Source organism: Nomascus leucogenys, chromosome 20, assembly GCF_006542625.1.
Source record: "Nomascus leucogenys isolate Asia chromosome 20, Asia_NLE_v1, whole genome shotgun sequence".
NCBI lineage: Eukaryota > Metazoa > Chordata > Mammalia > Primates > Hylobatidae > Nomascus > Nomascus leucogenys.
Window position 1 is genome coordinate 37841617 of NC_044400.1, and position 14021 is coordinate 37855637.

General features: G+C 39.8%; 1 protein-coding gene across 1 annotated transcript in view; it reads left to right on the plus strand.

Annotated features, from left to right (window-relative positions):
* The window catches only part of FRYL (FRY like transcription coactivator), a 285938-nt gene that overhangs the window by 56847 nt on the left and 215070 nt on the right, over positions 1–14021 (plus strand). Inside the window, exon 2 of the mRNA XM_030800907.1 lies at positions 6091–6270. The gene's annotated coding sequence lies outside the window, so the exon portion shown is untranslated. The remainder of the gene's footprint in view (positions 1–6090; positions 6271–14021) is intronic.

Here is a 14021-nt window from a genome sequence, read left to right on the forward strand (position 1 = left end):
ACAGGGAATGTGCTTCCCAAGGCCCATTGTTTACCACAAAAAGGAAACCACTGACTTTTTGTTACATCAGTGAAGATAACATTATTTTGTGAACACAGTACTCCTTTTATGACTAACATTTTTTGTACTGTGATCAGAAGAAATTATGAAAACAATAAGTTAATGGGAAATGTAGACATGTTACAAGTGAGGATTTATTCAGTGAAAGCCCTTAGAAATCCTGATTTCTCATCATAACATTTCAGATTTCTCTAATTATAGAGGTAGTTGCTATTAATATAAATTATGGAAAAATATAGCTTGAGAAAGTTAGTAGTATGTATTCAGTCGTTAATTTCTTGGGTTTTAATAAAACATTTTAACAAATGTTAACAGAAAATGTAGCAATGCATGGTAGTAGGAATATTCACTTTTATTCTGAAGCAGAGGAAGGAATCTGTATTTTGGTAAATATAGTTATTATTCTAGTGAGCATATATTTATGGTGTAAGTAGACTATCGCAACTTAGTATCTTCTTCCCATTGTTAATTCACCCTTAGTAGTAAAGTCCTCAGGCACTACCCTTGATCTTAGCCAGAAGGCAGAGAACAATTCCTCGGGTAAAGTTTGATTAAAAACAACAAAAATTCATAGAAGACAAGGATATAATAATAGAATTTGGGCTCACTGGAGACCAAGGAATTTTATCTTCTACCCTTTACCCAACTTCCCACTCCAAAAACCGGAACAAAAACCCATCTAAATGTATCTTTGGCCATAAAAAAGCCTCCCCATTTTCTGAGCATCTAAGAAACGTACATATGGGCTGGGTGCAGTGGCTCACACCTGTAATCCCAGCACTTTGGGAGGCCGAAGCAGGTGGATCACCTGAGGTCAGGAGTTCAAGACCAGCCTGGCCAACATGGTGAAACCTCATCTCTACTAAAACACATAAATTAGCCGGGTGTGGTGGCGGGTGCCTGTAATTCCAGCTACTTGGGAGGCTGAGACAGGGACAATTGCTTGAACCAGGGAGGCAGAAGTTGCAGTGAGCCGTGATCACGCCACAGCACTCCAGCCTGGGTGACAGAGTGAGACTCCATCTCAAGTGTATGTATGGAAGCAAGAATCTCAGAACAGCTAGAGATGATAAGATGTTCAAGTTTTAAGCCGTGTCTATCATGGACACAATTTTGTTGTAAAATGTGACCCTTCCACTAGTGTAATGACTTCCACCTTTTATTTTTAATTTATTTTATTTCTTATAGAGATGGGGTCTCCCTATGTTGCCAAGCTGGTCTCAAACTCTTGGGCTCAAGTGATCCTGCCTTGGCCTCCCAAAGTACTGGGATTACAGGTGTGAGCCACCATGCCCAGCCAATCTCAACCATTAAAAAAAAAAAAAAAATTTACATTTAATGTGCACATGTGGCACATTTTCCTTATAACATTACTTGTTTTGTACTTCCCCATTCCTGCCCCTCCACTCTCTACCTCTCTGATTCTGGGCTGGTTAGAGGATACAGTGGCCATAGGTGTTTACGTTCTAGTTAGGGAGAAAGGCAATAAGGAATTAAATAAGTATATAAAACCAAGCATATGTTAGATAGTGATGAATTCTATAATGAAAACACAATGGAAATAGGATAGTGACATGGGGGGCCTACTTGCTATTGTGTGTTCTTCTGAACCTTTTTCTCATTTGTCAGTTGGGAATGATAATCATCTACCTCCTTAGAGTTGTTTGGACTTAATAAGTTCTGTGTGAAATGCACCTAGCAGAGTAACTGGCAACATACCTAATTACCAAGTACTGCTATTTTCCCTTTCCATTTCTCTCTGTAATTTGAGTGTTCCAAATCTGTGGTGTAGTGCCATAGAATCTACCTTAGCTAGAGTATGTTTAAACTATGTCCCTGTGTGGTTTTGGAGTTCTTACAGAAACAGTAAATAACAACATAAATGAATCTTGAGGACATCACGCTTAGTGAAATAAACCAGTTACAAAAGAACAAATATTGTATGATTTTACTTACATAAGGTACCTAGAGTAGTCAGGCCCATAGAGACAGAAAGTAGAATGGTGACTGTCAGGTTGTGACAGAGAGAATGGGGTTGACTGTAATGGCTATAGAGTTTCACTTTTGTAAGATGAAAAGAGTTCTGGAGATGGATGGTGGTGATGGTTGCCCAACAGTGTGAATATATTTAATGTACACCTTTTTTAAATTTTGATTTTATTTATTTATTTATTTTATTTTTTGAGACGGAGTCTTGCTCTGTTGCCCAGGCCTGGAGTGAAGTGGTGTGATCTCGGCTCACTGCAACCTGCACCTCCCAGGTTCAAGCAGTTCTCCTGCCTCAGCTTCCTGAGTAGCTGGGATTACAGGTGCATGCCACCATGCCTGACTAATTTTTTGTATTTTTGGTAGAGACCGGGTTTTGTCATGTTGGCCGGGATGGTCTTGAACTCCTGACCTCGTGATCTCCCCACCTCGGCCTCCCAAAGTGCTGGGATTACAGGCATGAGCCACCATGCCCAGCCTTAATGTACATTTTTAAATGGTTAAGATGGTAAATTATATATATTTTACTGATTTTTTTTTTTTTTTTTGAGACGGAGTCTCGCTTTGTCACCAGGCTGGAGTGCAGTGGCGCGATCTTGGCTCACTCCAATCTCCGCCTCCTAGGTTCAAGCGATTCTCCTGCCTCAGCCTCCCGAGTAGGTGGGATTACAGGTGCACACCAACACACCTAGCTAATTTTTGTATTTTTAGTAGGGATGGGGTTTCACTATCTTGGCCAGGATGGTCTCAATCTCCTGACCTCGTGATCCGCTCACCTCAGCCTCCCAAAGTGCTGAGATTACAGGCGTGAGCCACCACACCCGGCCTTTAGTGCAGTTTTTAAAAAAGTAAGTGATAAAATTATTACCTTGCTCCACTCTTGCCATTTTGGTAGATATCAGTGAATCAAGTTGTTCCTGACGAAATCATGAAATAGAGGGTGGTTGTTCTTGCATCATGAATCTACGTGAGAATCCCCAAAAATGAAAACGTTATTAGGAATTTTTATCATCTTAACTTCCAGAGGTGTCAAACCTTAAACTATTGATTGGCGAGCAAAGAGCACAGTGTGGCTGGAAAATATATTTCTATTGTTTTGTTTTGTCAATTTATAATATATTTATTGGGCACTTAATTGTCTTTAGTGAACAAGAGTAATAACATTGAATATTATCTACCAGCAATTATTCTAAGTTTATGCTAAACAATACTTAATACTAATAATGGTTTGTCATCTTTCTATAGCAGCCTTGAAGGTGTTATTCTCATTTTATAGTTGAGAAACCTGAGGCTCTGAGTGGTAAGTGACTTTCCACTTTAAAAATGATTTTAGAGGAATTTCAATACATAGAAACGAAGGGAGGGCATTCCAGATGGAATAAAGCATGCGTTAGATCTGTGTGTAGGAAGGCATGGGATATATTTGCACAAAGCAAAGAGTTCAGCCTGACTGAAGTCTGGATAACATTCAGGAGATGGGCTGGTGATTTAGTCTCTTCCATTAGAATCTTGATGAGGTTAATGAATTCCTGAACTGTTTTCTGTAGGCACTGGAAGACACCATTGAATTACCAAGCCTGGGGGTTTTGTGATCAGAGTTAGGCGCTAGGAAGCAATATCTGAGATGCATTGGAGTAGTGAGAGAGGGGAGGCCAAAGATCAACTAGAGTGACCACTCAGAATTCTTTTGCAGTCATTAGGAAGTAGTTGGGGTCAGAGTGCAAATGGCTGATAGTTGAGGAGTAAGTTGAGAGGTGAGAAGGGAGAAGCACAAATGTAAGTGGAAATGAAGTGGAAGGGAGGAGTCTATGGAGCATGAGTATAAGTAACACTTTTTTTGTGTGTTGAGGGAGCATAATGGTCACCTGAATATGTAGGTCAGTTGTAGGATTAGCTTTGAAAAGGGAGGATTCTGAGAGATATGTGAAAAAAAAAATGCTTCACACATAGAGCCTATGAGCACAAGAAGGAGGGACTTCAGCAGTCTTGAATTTGAAGGGCTGACATTGGGCAACCTTTTTCAGTTTAAGCAGATGAAGGTGTCTGTAGAGAGTATGGGACTGTAGTGGGCCTGGGGACTTGAAGGGTAGACAAGTTTCAACCTCTGTAAGAGAGAATTCAAATTTAATAGGGTCAATTTTCACACTTTAGAGTGTGACATGGAATAATAGTGTACTTAGGTTCATCTTTTATATTACTAATATATAGAGTAGAAGTTCTCTTAAACAATATTGGCTATATAATATACCTGCAGTTGGGTTGGCTAAATAGAATATTTGTTTAAAATGAGAAAGAAAGATACATACCTTAAATATTTTATAAGTGTATGAATGCTTATATTTCACCAGTCTTTTGATGTATAGCCAAGACATTTTCTTTAAAATGTTTTTAAAGTGGCTTGCCTTAATTAAATTACATGATTTAATGTTTAGAGACAAAGCATTTTGTTTTTGCACTCATTTTTGATGTAATATGCAACTAAACTATGTATTTATAGTAAATACAACAGACAAACTGATTTTAGAATAAACACAATTTACTCTAGGATGCAACTCTGTTATTGGGAGAAAAATAAGATGGTGTACCAGAGAGGACTCCCCTTTCCCCTACAAGGAAATTGAAGCTCAGAACTTGTTGCTTGTCTATGGCTTTAGGATTGCCAATAGTCTGGTTTTATCGCTGAATTCAATGCTTATAAGGTGATATAGAATAATATGTCAGATATCGGTTAGTAGTTAGGAAGTTATAGACTGTAGTTTTTAAAAAGTAGCAGCTTTATTTAGATATAATTCACATGCCATGCAAGTCACCAACTGAAAATGTGCAATTTAAGGCTGTGCATGGTAGCTCATGCCTGAAATCTCAGTACTTTGGGAGGTGAGGGAGGAGGAACGCTTGAGGCCAGGAAATAGAGACTGGTCTGGGCAACACAGCAAGACCCCATCTCTACAAAAAATTAAAAAATTAGTCGGACATGATGGCATGCTCCTGTACTTCTAGGTACTCCGGAGGCTGAGGCAGGAGGATTGCTTGAACACAGGAGTTTGAGGCTGCAGTGAGCTATAATTGCGTCATTGCACTCCAGCCTAGGTGACAGAGTCAAACCCCTTTTCAAATAAATAAAGTGTACAATTAGAGCCTTTTTTTTTTTTTTTGAGACAGAGTCTCGCTGTCGCCCAGGCTGGAGTGCAATGGCGCAATCTCGGCTCACTGCAGGCTCCGCCCCCCAGGGTTCACGCCATTCTCCTGCCTCAGCCTCCCGAGTAGCTGGGACTACAGGCGCCCGCCACCTCGCCCGGCTAATTTTTTGTATTTTTAGTAGAGACGGGGTTTCACTGTGTTAGCTAGGATGGTCTCGATCTCCTGACCTCGTGATCCGCCCGCCTCGGCCTCCCAAAGTGCTGGGATTACAGGCGTGAGCCACCGCGCCCGGCCGAGCCTTTTTTATATTCACAGAATTGTGAAACCATTACTATAATAGATTTTTAGAACATTTTCATCACCCTCCGAAAGAAACCCTGTACCCATTAATAGTCACCACCTATCTTTTGTCTCCTGGCCCTAGGCAACCACTTACCTGTTTTCTCTTTGTTAGATTTGTCTATTATGGACATTTCATATAAATGGAATCATATACTACATGGCCTTTTGTGAGTGGCTTCTTTCAGTTAGCATAATTTTTTTTTAAGATTCATCCATGTTGTAGCATGTATCAGTACTTTATTCCTTTTCATGGCAGGGTAATATTCCATTGTGGATATACCACATTTTATTTATCTGTTCATCAATTGATGACATTTAGGTTGTTTCTGCCTTTTGGCCATTACAAATAATGCTGCTATGAATATTTGTATACATATTTTTGTGTGGGTATGTTTTCATTTCTCTGGAATATATACCTGGGTGTGGAATTGCTGGATGATGTGTAACCTTTGAGGAACTTGCAGACTTTTGATTAGTGATATATGGAAGCTGCTAAAATGTTAACATGTTGTAAGCATGGCTGTTAGTAATAACCATATTTCCTGTTTTTTCATCTTCCAGCCTAGAACATTCCATATTCTGCTTCACACACGGTGACTCACTCACTACTGCTTTGTACCAGTGTGCCCACTCGAGTGCCTGTAAAGTACAAGCTCCAGATCAAAAAAGCTTCTAGATGGATCCTTTCCAAACTTGGTGTCTTTTCAACAAACTCTGTGCCTCAACAACCATTTCTAAGTGGTAAGGACATGTATATTTCCTCTTTTCTAGGCCTTCTTTCCTTTTTTATGTATGAGTTAATACCTGCACTTTTTGCTAATTTTTTCTAAATCAAATCTAAAAGTGGCAAAAACATCAGATTTTTCGAGACCTCCAAACATTTTTTACATACTACATTCTGTGCACAGAACATGCACGTTTATAAAGAATATACACACATGTGAACAACTTTATACCTGTGCACTTTATGTGCCTTATTTATACTCTGTAGTCTGTTATTGTAAGGCTGAGATAGTTTATCTTGTTACTGTCTTACCTATTTAGGGATTTTGAGCCCATTTGTTGAAGAATATCCTCCTACTTCCTGGCAATTGTAAATTATGTATACATTCATGGAAATGATAAGAGAGGTGTGCAATGCCAGCTCTTCTTTTTATAGCATAGCACTATGTGTGCCTTTTCATATTCTGACTTTTTTTTGGAAGTGTAGATGTCAGTTAGCCAACAAGTTTTCTAGGCAACTCTGAGATTTACTCAGAACACATAGGGGTAGTGAGGGGAGAGTAAAATTGAGCAGAAATGGGAGACCTTTAAAGGAAAGGGATTGAAATAGGCTCATTTTGAGCCAGTCGACCAATGCCTACTGTTTAAGAATGAAAATATATAATGACATTTAGCATAATAGAGAAGTAAGTTACCAAATGGAAACTGTGGTATTAGATAAAGATGAAAGGCAGATAGATAGAGTGAAAATTGGGGTACATTTTAGCTCTAGTTCTAATCATTAATTGCATAGTTTTCTTGAATGCCAGTTTATTAGCCTTGGTAGACCCAGTTTTTCTCATCTGAAATGAGTGAATTAGACTACATGATTTGTAAGGATTTTTGGTGGTTTCATAATCCCAACACTTTATGAACTATAATGAACAAATTGATAGATTTTTGGTTTTTTTTGAGGCTATGTTTCCTTCTCTAACCTATCTGATAGAGACCCTTTAGATCTATTTTTGTTGAATTGTGGGGCAAGAATAAGGTCTCCACTGTCAGAACGTTTTTCAGTTAATCTTTCTGTTTTGAAGTTGGTGTCTTTCTTTTATTCTCTTTCTTTCCATATTCTTATCCTTCTCTCCTACTGACCTTGAGGACTTTCCTTCATTTCACTCAGACCCTCTCTTTCTGTCCACTCCTGTATCATATTAGTGGCTCTCATTATGCTTCCTTAACATGTCTAGCATCCATTATTTTCACATTAGCAATTTTCCGGGGTCACTACATCTTAGATCAGTGATTCTAATTCTGGGACCCTTTATAAAAACACAGATACCTAGGGCTGGGCGCGGTGGCTCATGCCTGTAATCCCAGCACTTTCGGAGGCCCAGGCGGGCAGATCACGAGGTCAGGAGATTGAGACCATCCTGGCTAACACGGTGAAACCCCGTCTCTACTAAAAATACAAAAAATTAGCCAGGCGTGGTGGCGGGCGCCCGTAGTCCCAGCTACGCGGGAGGCTGAGGCAGGAGAATGGCGTGAACCCAGGAGGCGGTGCTTGCAGTGAGCCGAGATCGCCCCACTGCACTCCAGCCTGGGAGACAGAGCAAGACTCCATCTCAAAAAAAAAAAAAAAAAAAAAAAAAAAAAAAAAAACACGATGCCTTTTGAAGCTAAGTGTATGGCTCATGCCTGTATTCCCAGTGCTTTGGGAGGCCCAGGTGGGAGGATGACCTGAGGCCAAGAGTTTGAGACCAGCCTGGGCAAGACCCCATCTCTACAGAAAATTTAAAAATCAACCAAGTGTGATAGTTGCACACCTTTAGTCCCAGATACTTGGGAGGGTAAGGTGGGAGGATTGCTTGAGCCCAAGAGGTTGAGGTTGCAGTGAGCTATGATTGCGCCACTGCATTCCAGCCAGGGTGAATGGATTGTTTATAATCTTTTGCCAATATAAATGGTATAATATAAATGCATAACCTTGCAGATATATAAATCTTTTTATATCTTGCCACTGTGTTTGGGACAGGTTCTTAGAAGTGGAATTGCAGGGCCAAAGGGTAAGTGAGTACACAGTGTTTGTTTGTTTGTTTGTTTAAGACAGTCTCACTGTCACCCAGCCTGGAGTACAGTGGCATGATCTCGGCTCACTGCAACTTCCACCTCCCGGGTTCAAGCAATTCTTGTGCCTCAGCCACCTGAGTAGCTGGGATGACAGCTGTGTGCTACCATGCCTGGCTAATTTTTTTTTTTGAGACGGAGTCTTGCTCTTGTTGCCCAGGCTGGAGTGCAGTGGCTCAATCTCAGCTTATTGCAACCTCCGCCTCCTGGGTTCAAGCGATTCTCCTGCCTCAGCCTCCTGAGTAGCTGGGATTACAGGTGCCTGCCACCCTGTCTCTTAAAAAGAAATACAGGCCGGGTGTGGTGACTCACACCTGTAATCCCAGCACTTTGGGAGGCCGAGGCGGGCTGATCACGAGGTCAGGAGATTGAGATCATCCTGGCTAATACAGTGAAACCCCCTCTCTACTAAAAATGCAAAAAATTAGCTGGGCGTGGTGGCACGTGCCTATAGTCCCAGGCACTGGGGAGGCTGAGGCAGGAGAATCGACGCAGGAGGTAGAGGTTGCAGTGAGCCAAGATCGCACCACTGCACTCCAGCCTGGGCGACAGAGCAAGACTCCGTCTCAAAAACAAAGAAAAAGAAATACAGATACTTTTTGAAACAAATTTGGGAGAAGGGTGTGATTCTTTGGCAGGTAGCTAAAGCCAGCATTAGTTCACCAGGACTGGAGCCTCACAGTTCTCTTGCTTTTCACTTCAATCACTTCTTGCCTTAGACCTCATTATTACCTGGAACAGTTTCTTTTCTAAGGTCTTGGAAAGAGGATCTTCTTTTTATTTCAGGATTTTTTTTTCTAGTGTCTGTAGAATAAACATTTTGTCTTATTTATTTAAAATTTTTATTATGGAAAATGAGAAACATATGTAGAAGTAAACGGACTGGTGTAACCAATTGCTTTGTATTCAGAACCAGATTCAGTAATTATAAAGTCATGCCCAAATTGTTTAGCTATTCCCCACTAACTTTTCTCCCACTCCTGTGTTATTTTAAAGCAAATTCTAGACATCATATATCTTATTTATAAGTATTTCAGTATGTATCCTTAAGACCTTTTAAAAAAGTAATGATAAAATTGCTATGAACCACTCTTGTACATATCTTTGGGCAGATCTGTGTACTTTTTTTCCTTGGGTATATACTCAGAAATAGAATTTGCACTGCTGCACGTTCGTATTATTAAAAAAATCATCAACGTGAATAAAAATAATTAAAAAATTAAAAAGAATTTGCAATATTGTTTTGGACTTAGCACATTCTCTTAGCAATGTTTAGTCAAATTACTGTATATATTATTATCTATTACTGTGTAACAAACTACCCTGAAACTTTGTGGCTTAACACAGTGACATTATTGTCTCATAGTTGCTGTGAGTCAGTTTCTTTGGGGTGCAGCTTAGCTGGGTGCTTTTGGCTCAGAGTCTCTCATAAAGCAGCAATCCAAGTATCTTCTGGGGCTGCATTCATCCTACAACTCAAGTAAAAGAGGCACAAAGGAATGGCTTTCTGGGGTGCTTTCAAGCTCACTCATGTGATTATTGACAGGTCTCAGGTTCTTTCTGGCTGTTGGCCAGAGGCCAATTCCTTGACGCCCCCATAGGGCAGCTAACAACATGGGCAGCTGGTTGTTAGTTCAGAGCAAAGGAGAGAGGGCATCCAAGATGGAAACCGTGCTCTTTCTGTAACTTATTCTTAGAGTGAGAGCCCATCACACTTGCTGTATCCTTTTAAAAAAATTATTGTGCTAAAGTGTGCATAATGTAAACTTAACATTTCAACTATTTTAAGTGTACAATTCAGTGGCATTACATACATTCACATTGTTGTGCAACTATCACCATCATTCATCTCCAGAACTTTCTCATCTTTACAAAATGAAACTCTATACCCATTAAATAACTCCCCATCGTCGTCTTTGCCCAGCCCCTGACAACCACCATTCTACTTTCCCAAGAGTTTGACCCCTCTAGGTACCTCATAAGTGGAATCATGCAGTTACAGTATTTATCCTTTTGTGACTGGCCTTCTTCACCCAGGATAATGTCTTCAAGGTCATTCATGTTATAGTATGTGTCAGAATTTCATTCTTTTTTAAGGCTGAATAATATTCCATTGTATTTACATACCACATTTTATCCATCCATCCACTGATATTTGAGTTCTTTCCACGTTTTGGCTGTTGTGAATAATGATGCTAGGAACAAGGTATTCAGCTGAATTCTATTCCTAGAATCAAGTCTTTCAATTCAGTCTACACTAAAAGGGAGGTGAGGCCGGGCGCAGTGGCTCATGCCTATAATTCCAGCAGTTTGGGAGATTGAGGCAGGTCACCTGAGGTCAGGAGTTTGAGACCAGCCTTTCCAACATGGTGAAACCCTGTCTCTACTAAAAATACAAAAATTAGCCAGGAATGGTGTCGTGTGCCTGTAGTTCCAGCTACTCAGGAGCTGAGGCAGGAGAATCGCTTGAACACAGGAGGTAGAGGTTGCAGTGAGCTGAGATCACACCACTGCTTTCCAGCCTGGGTGACAGTGTGACACTCTGTGTCAAAAAAAAAAAAAATAAATAAAATAAAAAAAATTAAAAAAAGGAGGTGAATAGTGAATACTTAAGGGTGTGAATACCAGGAAGTATGATCATAGGGGCTACTCTCAGAGATACTATACTGTTTAAGTTAGTCTTAATAATTGTTCTGTGTATAGTTATACCACCAACTGGATATACAATTAAGTTCATTATCTTTCATATTTAATAACTGTTCTAAAATGTAATTTTGTTTTATAATCATGTATAATAGTTTTATGGTTCCAAAGTCAAATTCTGTTTTCTTCTCTGTATAAGTACTCATATTCTAGAAACTTTGTTTTTTTTTTTTAAGAAAAATATAAGCAAGCTATATATTTATATTTCTCCTTATATAAATGATAGGATACTATATAGTTTGTTTTTTGTTTTTTTTTTTACTTGATATATTCTGGGGATCACTCTTTAGTGGTGTATTACTGATTTCTTTTTATAGCTATATAATAACCCATTGGATGAATGTGCCATAGTTTATTTAACCAGTTCCCAATTGATGGGGACTTGGATTGTTTATAATCTTTTGCTAATATAAATGGTATAATATAAATGTGTAACCTTGCAGATATATAAATCTTTTTATATCTTGCCACTGTGTTTGGGACAGGTTCTTAGAAGTGGAATTGCAGGGCCAAAGGGTAAGTGAGTATGCAGTGTTTGTTTGTTTGTTTTAAGACAGTCTCACTGTCACTCAGGCTGGAGTGCAGTGGCATGATCTCGGCTCACTGCAACTTCCACCTCCCAGGTTCAAGCAATTCTTGTGCCTCAGCCACCCGAGTAGCTGGGATGACAGGTGTGCGCTACCATGCCCGGCTAATTTCTTTTTTTTTTTTTTTTTGAGACGGAGTCTTGCTCTTGTTGCCCAGGCTGGAGTGCAGTGGCTCAATCTCAGCTTACTGCAACCTCCGTCTCCTGGGTTCAAGCGATTCTCCTGCCTCAGCCTCCTGAGTAGCTGGGATTACAGGTGCCTGCCACCATGCCTGGCTAATTTTTGTACTTTTAGTAGAGACGGGGTTTTGCCATGTTAGCCAGGCTGGTCTGGAACTCCTGACCTCAGGTGATCTGCCTGCCTCAGCCTCCCAAAGTGCTGGGATTAAAGGTGTGAGCCACTGCACCCAGCCTATTTTTTGTATTTTTTTAGTAGAGACAGGGTTTTGCCATGTTGGCCAGTCTGGTCTGGAACTCCTGGCCTCAGGGATCTGCCTGCCTCGGCCTCCCAATGTGCTGGGATCACAGACGTGAGCCACCATAACCAGCCTTGTGTTGTTGTTGTTGTTGTTTAAAAGCTTGGGTATTGCTAGATTTATCCTCATAGGAAATTGTACCTCTTTGTGGTCCCATCAGTAATGTATGAGAGTGCCTATTTTTTTCATACATAACCTTGTCAGCAGAATATGTTGTCAAATTTTGAGGGTTTTGTCAAATGGAATCTCACTGTAGTGTTAATTTCCCCTTCCTTATGAGTGATATTGAATATCTTTTTATATGACCAAGAGGAATTTGCATTTCTTTTTCTTTTTCCAGCTGTCCATTTCTTTAGTCCCCTTTTCTGTTTGTTGGTGTTTTTTTAATTTATAAGCTCTTTACATATTAGAAATATCAATCTCTTGTCTTTGTTTTCTTTTTCCTAACAGTTAAACAGAGGTATTCTCTATTCTGCTTTCAACTGGCTTCATTTTTTCCTCACTCTTTTTCATTAATGTTACATTTATTCTTTTGGGTAAGTGATTGTTTGACATTTAGTGTCTCCACTTGTACACGTCAGACCTATTTCATTATTTCTTCAAGTTCAACATGCTTTAGGTAGAATGTGACTTTATCCACAAACCTGTGTTCCCTTTATCAGGTAATGGTATTGCCATTTTCCCAGATGAGAAATTGAAGTGACCTTTTTGACTTTATTTATTATTTATTCGTTATTTATTCAACAAGTATTTGTTGAGTGCCTATCGGGTTTCAAGTACAGGCTAGGCACTGGGTGGCAAATAGTATAATCCTAGCTCTCAGGGAATGGTCTAAGAGGGGAGTAGGTGTTCCACAAATACACAAACTATGTCTAAATATGTGGTTAAGAATTCCAAGAGAGAATGTAAAAGTGGGGACACATTATTACATTGGAGAGGTTGTGAGTTGCCTCTTTGAGAAAATGACACTTAAGCTAAGATGTGAAGGATGTTTAGGATTAGCTTGGTGGAAAAAAGTCCATGTGGCAGTTTCCAGACATAGGAAACAGTGTGTAGAAGGATCCTGAGGCAGAAACGAAGTTGGACTTCTAGGAAATGAAAAGACCAGTTTAGCTGGCATGCAGGGAGAAGGGGTAGAGGGGCCTGAGATATCATCTGATCGCTTTGTAAAGAGATCACTCTGGCTATGGCAGGGGTAATCCATTGGAGGGGGTCATGTAGAAGTCAGTCAGAAGCTGGTTAGCAGACTGTTGTAGTAATTGTGAAAGGTGATAGTGCCTATTTGTTCAGTTATAAAATTCTTTCAGTTCTAATTCAGGATTTTGTTCATTCCCTCTCCTGACTACTGGGATAGATTTTAAAAAATTGGTCCCATACTGTCTTAGTCCCTGTTCCCCATCCAGTCTGCTTCAGAAGACAACTTTTAGAGGCAGTCTGTTCATATCACTTCCTTTCTCAAAAACGTATGGTGGTTCTATGATTGTGGAAGAATGAGATCCCATCTGGTATTGAAGCTTTTATCATTTTCTTTAGGTTTCAAGATCTGCTCTCCTAAGACAACTTTCTTTGGGCAGCCAAGATGGGTACTTTTCTGCCTCTTTTCTTAGCTCATCTCCAATCTTCCATCATGACATCTGTACCTGTCTTCCCCACCAACCCCCACTATTCCCTGATCCTTCTTAGATCCCAAGATTAATTTTTTTTAACTCAACATATACTCAATTTTCTTTTGCTGTGTCAATTCTAAGATTTATCATAGTTTATGTTGAGAAATATTCATGTATTTATTTAGAGTACAAAGAAATTATATACTTCTTCTTTTCTTTCTTTTCAGTTTTTTTTTTTTTTTGAGATGGAGTCTCGCACTGTCGCCCAGGCTGGAGTCCAGTGGCGCGATC